Source organism: Nelumbo nucifera, chromosome 1, assembly GCF_055504915.1.
Source record: "Nelumbo nucifera cultivar China Antique chromosome 1, China Antique-T2T, whole genome shotgun sequence".
Lineage (NCBI taxonomy): Eukaryota > Viridiplantae > Streptophyta > Magnoliopsida > Proteales > Nelumbonaceae > Nelumbo > Nelumbo nucifera.
In genome coordinates this window covers 194,176,392-194,184,764 of record NC_142649.1, presented here as the reverse complement: position 1 = coordinate 194,184,764, position 8,373 = coordinate 194,176,392, and positions in this window count along the sequence as shown.

The following is an 8,373-nucleotide window of genomic DNA, read 5'->3' as shown; positions in this document are numbered from 1 at the left end:
GCTCATCCTTTTCAATCAATTCTTCGGCCCTCTGCAACATATTGCTGAGTTCTTGCAAGCTAACGTTCAGCTTGTTCATGTTGTACTTTATGATGAATGGATTAAAGGATGGAGGCAAAGAGTTGAGAATAACATCGATCTGTGTTACCAGATCCAGCCCGGATCCAAGAGCCTCTAGTTCGTTGATATAGCCCATCATCCGAAGACAATGGTCGTGAACTTGTTGGCCCTTGGACATCTGTGCGGTCATGAACTGTTTCAAGACCTTCTACCGAGTAGAGTGATTCTACTCTTTGTATATTTCTTCAGACTGTCCAGTACGTCCTTAGCAAGTTCGATCTGATCGAACTGCCTCTGAATTAGATTTTCTAAAGAGGCAATGATATAGCAGCAGGCAAGGGAGTTTTTCTCCTCCCATTCTTGATATTCTTTTCTCCGGGCCTCGGAAGCCCTATCTCCCGGATGATCCGGGGCAGGATTCTTGGCTACCTTATCTAACTTTTCAGAGGTTAAGACCAACATAAGGTTCCTGTACCAATCGGCATAGTTTGGGCCCTTCAACTTATTGTCATCAAGCAATTTTGCAAATGATCCATTTGCCATTTTCTAATAAAGGAGCAAACATCAGTCCACAACCTAATTTGATTCATGTTCATTTCATAGAGATGAATTTTAATCTACGTTCCATTTCCATTTATTCATCTCTGAGATTTCCCTCCTTTCTTAGTGACAGAGACTACGGGTTGTCTCTGGAAATGTGGGAAATCACATAGGGTGCATGGAGCCAACTGTTTCAGTTGCATAACCCCACCACCTTTCTATGAAGGATCATATCCACTCATCATATGAATTTTCTCTTTGGCCTCTGTCAGACAAGGTTCAGAGCCGTTTTCAGGTAAACCTTTCTGTCTAGTGAGTGCTTACCCATCATATTCGTGAACGCCAAGGTACCGTGAGAGAGTTCCCATTTTCTGGTGAAGCCCCTCCCACGTCGGTCTATGACGCCCCTATCATCTTATGAAACACTCAGACAAGCCCAACAGCAAATGGATAGCCCATTTTCTGGTGCGTTTCCTCATTACTGAAGGATCCATCCTCATGCTAATGATGGAAGGCCTTTAGAGAGTTCATCATATGAATCTCCCTATCACATGCACTCATATTAGCTAGAGAGAACAGTTAATTACGCCCTAGTTTGATCTTGGTCAAACCAAAGTGGCTCCCACTGACTTTCATAAAGTCAGATTTCGGTGGGCCTAATTCGGCTAGGGTTTCGCACGTAACCTCTTGATGAGGTGTGGGGACCACCACTGAGGGAGGTCATCCAATGACCAAAAGGGACACCATGGCAATGATGTGCATTCAACCATGGTGTGCGCAAGAGCCACTGTCGATTGAGCATGGGCCAAGCACTTATGGCCCATGTACGTAGCACATCACACATCCATACATCTAATGCAGGGATAAATTGATCCAATCAATTAATCATCTGTTAGGCCTATTTGAAGCCCATTTTAAATCCATAATATTAACCTTTAATATTATCTAGGTGTATGGACTGAATGGTTCAGCCCATACAGCTTTATGTGTTAAGTGGGCTTTTAGCAGTTTTAAATATTTAAAACTGGGCCTTTACAGGTTGGGCTGAATTAACCATTTAATTAAACATCAATCCTCAGGCCCATTAGTGGGAAAATTAGGGCTGATTTTCAGCCTTGATTTTACTCTAGGTTCGGTCCAAACAGTTTGAACCAATCTTGGTTCGAATGGGTCTAAGGTTTGATCCTTAATTAAATCTTTAATTCAGTAAAATATTCTGAAATTAAATACTGATAAAAGAAAAGCAAGAATCAGTAAATCCCGGGCTGTTCGTACAATCCATCCTGCAAAACAGAGGTTAGATCACAGAATGTAGTTTCACAAACAGCAAATCGCAGATAGCGATTCTCCCATCTGCGACATCTCCTTCTCTACGAAATCTCCTTCTCTGCGCCGCCATGTTCGATCCAAAATAAAATAAATAGAAATCCTATTTCTATTAATAATTACATCAGATCAAATACCTAATACATTGAGTCTAGAAAATAAAAAAAAAAAATTATTTACAGACCAAATGTAATGAATAAATCAAGAAACTGCAAATCTTGCAGGTTCCCTGCGCAAACCAAGAATTCGATCTCCTCTTGTATGAACAGCCCATATATAAAATTAATTTCAGATTATTCGCCCATTAATTTTGGGAACAAATTTCCCAAAACCCATATCTGTGCAAATTGGGTAGAACACCTTCTGCCCATTTGCGTAGGTTCAGATCTGAAACAAAATGGTTCAAGATTTGAACCATGGCTCTGATACCACTGAAGGGATGAGAGATTGATGAGAATAAAATTTGTCATATCTTTATCCCTCAATATTCAGTATTTTACACTTAATTGGTACCTAATTGGACTCATTACTCTTGTATTTCGATTCAGGGCAAGCAAGAAGGCGATTGGAAGAAAACAAGGCTAATCAGATGATTTTGCACAGTTTCGGCACCGATCAGTGATCTGAGCATCACTCTCAATTCCTGACTCCGATTTGGACAATTCAAGAAGCACTAGAAAGATAAGGAAAAAACCCACAACTTTTATGTTTTGGGTTTTGGCAGAATCGGTCAGCATCGAAGATGAATTTGGGCCCAAAGTCAGAGTAATTTCGCAACAAAGCCCATTTCATAAGCTGAAGCCCATTTCGCAGAAGAGTCTTGAAGCATGCCCGAATTGTTAAAGAAGCCCAATTCGAATTCAAAATCAAAGAGTACCATTAGAATAGAAGTTGAATGTAATCTCAATAAAAGAGTTTTATCAGATTTAAATTCTCAAATTGTAATCCTAGAAAGATAAGAGATAAGAGTTAGATAGGATAAGTTCAAATTAGATTAGGACTTTCCAGTTTGAGGATAATCTCCTTAAGGGAGTTGGAGAGCAGCCCTCTCCCCAAACCTATATAAAGGGGGGCAGACCAGCACCCAAGGCATCAATTCCTCCAAGAGAGCTTCAGTCTTCACAGAGGGAAATCAGCAACCAAGGAAGAAGAAGCAAGAGTTCGCCCCCCTTTCTCATCTAGAAGCTGCGTTTTCATCATGAAGTGTCTGTAAGTTTTTATTTCTGGTTGAAGGGTTAGGGAAGCCTTGATTCTGTAATATTGTGAGATCTAATTGATTTTTATTTTAGTTCATTGTTTATGGGTATTCATATGTTTTCTGCTAATTAACTGTGAGGATTATTTTTGTTGATTAAGTAAGAAGGGCCCCTTGCTCATTCAATGGAAATAATCTATGGCCGATTGAACCTCCAGTTTCGTATATGATTGGTAGGTTTGATCATGGTGGCAACTAACATAAATTGATTGCAAAAAAGTTTTCGATCTATGTTAGGAAAATATATGATCTGGTTTAAACGATCCGAGCTTGTGAGATCACTGACCAAAATTGGGTCTCTCCCCTCTTAATGCTATTAATAGGTTAAATCCTAAGAGCTTGTTTAGGACTGCCTATTAATAAGGGAAGCAATCAAAGAGCTTGTTTTGGTTGTCAAATAATAAAAGTAGAGGCTGGCTGTTAGAGCTTGTTAATAGCTATAACCAATTTATTCATAAACATATGAATCAATCTTTGCATCAAGGATCAATGCTACGAATCAAAGCTAAACTTATCCCTTCAATCGAAAGTTTTCTCCCATCGATTTAATCTTTTGTTTTCTGTTATTTTCTGCTGTTTACTCATTTTCCTTAGCTTTACAAATCCCCCTTAATCCATCTACATGGAAATAAATCCACCCAATCCCTGTGGAGAATGACCTTGCTCATCACTATCTGCAAATTATTAACCCAGAGCAAGAATATTTATCTTTGGTTGGGTTCGGCACCCACCAGAGATCCATCGTATGGACGCCCAGATCTTGCGGAATAAGGGGGCGAATTTCAAAAATTTTTCTCTCCCTTCAACTGCAAATCACATTCCCTATTTTAGAAAAACATATTTTTCAAGAATCAATCTTGAACCATGAACCAAACCAGATATGAACCAAAAGAAGTAGGAGGGTGGATGTACCTGATACGGAGAAACAATATCTCCCAACGGAGGTGTTCACGCCCAAGAAAGGATCCAAAATCTGCTCCCACTGAAGATGGCATAGTGCAGGATGGAGCAGAATCAGCAATGTTCTTCCAAAAGAACTTGACCCTTCACAAGAATCAACTGGATGGCTTGTGAGTACAGCTCCAATCAATCTTTTCCCAAAAGATTGGTATCAAGATCAGATCTTGATTTCTCCCAAGAACTGGAGATCGAACTGAAGGTAATGGCGGCGGCAGAAAGGAAGTGGCAAGAGAGTAGTTGCAGGGTGCAGAATTCTCTCTTCTTGTGAATTCAGCACTCAAGAGAATTGAACATCAATCTCTAATAGTTGCCACCCCTTTTTCCTTTCATAATCTTAAAGGGATCAGCTCCTAATCCCATTAGAAGTTGCTAATCCAAATCATATTTGGATTAGAAGTCCCTTTAAGTGATAAGGGACAACCCTTATCTTATCTGCAAATCAAATCAGCCATCTCCTAATCTAATTAGGCGGCTTCCAGATCTAAATCTCATTTAGATCTTGGACTCTCTAAGTGGATAGGGTCTAGGCCCAATCCTATCAGCTGATCCATCTCAGAATTCGCCCTTTCAATTTGACTGATCAAATCAGCCTAGTTCGAGATGGGCCTAAGGCCCATTTAAGGTAATGTACTCACTTGGCCTTCCAAACTGCTTCCCAGTTTGGCTTCCTTGTATGGCATGAGACCCAAACATTGATCTACACATCAGCCACATGGGTTCAGCCCGGCGTTTGTTACAAGGTCTGGCCGAATACACTGTTATGGACAGTACACCCCCTGAAACCCATCTTATGGGCTCTGTGGGCCCAACACTTACCCTAAGTGGTCCCTGGGCCAAGCCACCTTGTAACACCTAGGGACTGTGGGCAGATGCAAGATTAGCCCATCAGGTATTATCCTCAATGGTCTTACACTTAACCTCTCAGCCCATAATGATCATACACTGCCCGACCAGAGAGGACCTCTCCCTCGGCTGCAAGGAACAGTGTTGCAATCTCTACTTATATGGATCCCGGGAATTAAAACCTTATTGCAAACAATTTAGAACCATAATATATATACTTTTATATCTCATATAAAATATACTTTGCAAAACAAATCTCAATGGTTGAAATCGGCTGCCGGTAGTCTTGGTTTCCATCAGTGAGAGTGCATCCCCGATCGTTACCTTTGTCCGACAAAGGGGCTGATCCTGTCACTATGATCATCAACTCAGATGAATTCTCATACTGTCCCAACATACCTAGGTTTTGACCCCCACTAAGGATCTCACTGATTTGTACATCAAAGACAGCCCAATCCGACACCCAGTGCAGTATCATAATCGAGTCTAGGGGTTGGGTGTAACTTTACAGTTTTGCCCATCAATCTCCAAGGTCCAGGGCAATACTGGAAATCTGGTCCAGTTCAAAGATTCAATTAATCCTACACTGTATGTGCCTAGGGTCTCACCCTGGCAGCTGAGACAGGCCACCCCAACCGACTTGGTGGCACCACAATGTCAACCTTATCAGGATAGGTCTCCCCAGACCGACCCACTGGCTGTGAATATTCTAAACTAACACGAGTCTCATTAAGTGTCCAGTTTAAGGGTATTACACAAAAACATTCTAGGGGAACATGAATCAAATATGCACTTTTATTCATTTACAATAAACTCATAAAGTACATCATTCTGATTGAAGCTAAGGGTGTAGAAAACTGTCTAACATTTATTACATGGCCTAGCCGAATTCACTGAAAAGCTCAGTGAACCCCTGACCCATCACATGGACCCTATGGGCCCAACACTTACATTAAGTGGTCCCTGGGCCAAGCCATCTTATAATAACCCAGGGACTGTGGGCAGGTGCAAGATTATCCCATCAGGTACTATCCTAAATGGTCTTACACTTAACCTCTCAGCCCTTAATGATCAAGCACTACCCGACAAGAGAGGACCTCTCCCTCGGCTGCAAGGAACAGTGCCACACTCTCCACTCACATGGATCTCGGGAATTAAAACCATTTGCAAACATTTCGAAACCGTACATATATATATATATTAATTTTGCAAAACAAAATTCCAACGATTGAAATCAACTGCCGATAGTTTGGTTTCCATCAGAGAGAGTGCATTCCCGATCATTACCCTTTGTTCGACAAAGGGGCTGATCCTGTCACTATGATCACCCACTCAGATGAATTCTCAGTCTGTCCCAACATACCCAAGTTTTCATCCCCATCTAAGGATCTCACTGATTGGCATATCAAAGACAGCCCGATCCAACACCTAATGAAGTGTCATAATCGAGTCTAGGGGTCATGTGTAACTTTCCAGTTTTTCCCATCTGTCTCCAAGGTCCAGGGCAATACTGCAAATCTGGTTCGGTTCAAGGATTCGAGTAATCCCATATTGCATGTGCCTTGGGTCTTAACCTGGTGGCCGAGATAGGCCATCTGATGAGACCTAAAAGAACCCTATTTTTATCCCCTAATATTCACACTTTTACATTTATTTAGCACTTAAATTGACTCATTACTCTTGTATTTTGATTCAGGGCAATATAGAAAGCAATTGGAAGGAAACAGGCCAATTCGGATGATTTTGCACAGTTTCGGCGACAGTTAGTGATCTGGGCCTAACCCACAATTCCGGACTTCGAATTGGGCAATTCAAGAAGCATTAGAAAGAAGAAAAAGACCCACAACTTTTATGTTTTGGGTTTTGACTGATGTGGTCCACATCGAGTACGAAACCGGGCCCAAAGTCAGAGCAAGTTCGCAATCAGGCCCATTTAACAGCTGAAGCCCAACTCGCAGAAGAACCTGGAAGCAGCCCAAGTAGTAGAGAAGCCCAACTCGGATACAAGAGTCTAGAGTCCTAATTCGAATGTAATCTCCCAAGAGGGAGAGAGTCTTATTAGATCTAAACTTTGAATGTAATCCTATAAGGATAAGAAGGTTGGGGATTAGATAAGAGATAGGATAGGATTAGTTCAAAGAAGATCAAGACTCCCTGAAGATAAGATGATCTCCTAGAAGGAGTTGGAAAATAACCCTCTCCTTTGGCTATATAAAGAGGGGGGCGAACCAGCTCTAGCATCACTCATTCCAAGATCCTAGAGATCATCAAGAGGGAGGTTCGATTGTGTCATTGTGAGGTTCTTTTTCCAACTCCTTCTAGGAGAAGAAAGGCTATGGAGAAGAAAGGCATGGAGATTGCACAGATCATGAGTAGTAAGCTTCTTTTTCTGGTTCAAAGGGCGAGGTTTGATTGTGTCATTGTGAGATTCTGTAGTTACTTTATTTTCTTGCTTTCTAATTCTAGTATTCATTGATTCTTGTGCATATTTTTATTGGTTGTTGATATTAATTAGTTGACAAACTGAATTAATGTTGATCTTCCTACTGCTATCCATGATTTCGGTGATCCGTAATTGTCACGAATAATGGTACAAGTAGCAATTAGGTTGATTTCTTTTTGGGTCAATTGTTCGTGATAGCCTTTGACCAATGTTTTAACATGATTCAACCTAAAGGAATCGATGGAACAAGATTCAGTAATTGTAGCTATCTCAATTATTGTTATTTTGGTTTAACTGTTTTCATAAATCTTAATGCTATCACTGTTTAATATGGACGCTATCATACCCAGTTGAGTGGTGATAAGAGTTGATCAAATGCTGGGTTTGGTCAACTGAATTAGGAAAACACAAGGTTTTTTATGGCTATCCTAATAAATCTAAGGTTAAATGCTTGAATTGCAAGAATGCTGAAATGTACCTAGGATTGATGGCCAATCGATTCAACCTGAACCCTTGAACCAGAATTCGGTAAGACTGATTTTCTCTTGTTAGTTTAGTTTGCTATTGTTTTCTTATTCTTTTAAATTTTAGTTATTTTCCCACTCAATTACTTTATCCATTCGGCTAAGAGATTACTGATTTGCTCCCTGTGGGATTCGACCTAGTACCACTTTTTACTGCAATTATTTGATTGTGGGACTAGTACTAATTCTGAGGGATTCGACAAACCCGTCAAAATTTTGGCGCCGCTGCCCTGGGAGCAACGTTAATTTCTTAGCTATTACCTTATTTTGTTAATCTTCTTGTTTATGACTCGTGCTTCTCAACGAGGTGAATTTTAGTACAACCCCAAAATTGAGAGGACCACCCATCGTTTAAGAAAGGAGGCAAAGCAAAGGAAGGATCGTTCACCTAAAAGGGTGAACTCAGATTTCGATCTACCCAC